Below are 1,127 nucleotides of genomic sequence, written 5' to 3' on the forward strand. Positions count from 1 at the left end.
AGCCCATCATGCAGCCACTGTGTCAATGCATTGAAGGTCTTCCCCTTTTTTTTTTTTTTTTTACCAACCATCTGCTTTACCAATCATGATCAATATTTAATGCATAATGAAATTTAGAAAGCATTTAATAGTATAATACACCCAACCTCATTGCTCAAGAGAATATAACCAACCTAGTCAATATCAGTTCATAAAAACATAATGACATTAAAAAGATGTAGATTTGGAGGTCCCGGCAAGATGGCAGACTAAGCAGAAAGACTATACAGACACTCTTCAACAAAGGAAAGGGAAAACAATTAACACAAACACAGAAGATAATCTTGGACCCCTGAGCCTTGAAGGGAAGGATATAGAAGTGGACTAAACCCCAAATAGCAGAAGAATTTGCGTGAAAATACCAAAAAAGGAGACATACAGACCTGCAGTTTGGCAGTGATCCTGAGTGATCCTGACGGTACAGACAGCTTGGAGATTCCTGGGTGGTTGTAGGACCTAAGAATTAACCTAAAAATCACACTGCTAGCCAGGAACTACAAGAAGGACTAGGCACGATGGCTAGGGAACAAACAGAGAAGATGAAGAGAAACTTGGGCTGAATTGTGGACTTTTGCCAGTCCAGAGGACACTGTCATTTTGAAGGTTTAAAAAGTGGCTTGACTATTTTGGATATTTAAAGAGATTGCACTCTTGCAGATTCCTGGGACTTAAGAACATGTTCTGCTTCCCAGCAACCCCAAGGACACTCGGGACCTGCAAGACTGAAAAGGTACAATATTCCTCTTGTTTCTCTTATATCCCACACCCGCTTGGTGAATGGAGATGTGGCCATTCCCCACTCCCACCTACCTTCAGGCCTACAGGAACTCCATCACAGTCTGTGTGCTCAGATAGAGCCTGGGTGCCCTGCCCTGTCCTCCACCAATTTTTTTGTTATATTCTCTTTTTTTTTATTTTTATTTTTTTCTTTTTCACTTTCTTTTTTTCTGGTGATTAGTTTGCTTGTATTTGTCTGTTTTAAAATAACTAATATTATTAATACTTTTGTCCTTTTTATTATTATTCTTAATCTTCCCCTACCAGGTCCTAGTTTCCAGCATTTTTTCTTTTCCCTGTACCTGGTTGAA

Source organism: Orycteropus afer, unplaced genomic scaffold (genome assembly GCF_000298275.1).
Source record: "Orycteropus afer afer isolate SDZICR_OR568_19922 unplaced genomic scaffold, OryAfe1.0 scaffold00184, whole genome shotgun sequence".
Classification (NCBI taxonomy): Eukaryota; Metazoa; Chordata; class Mammalia; order Tubulidentata; family Orycteropodidae; genus Orycteropus; species Orycteropus afer.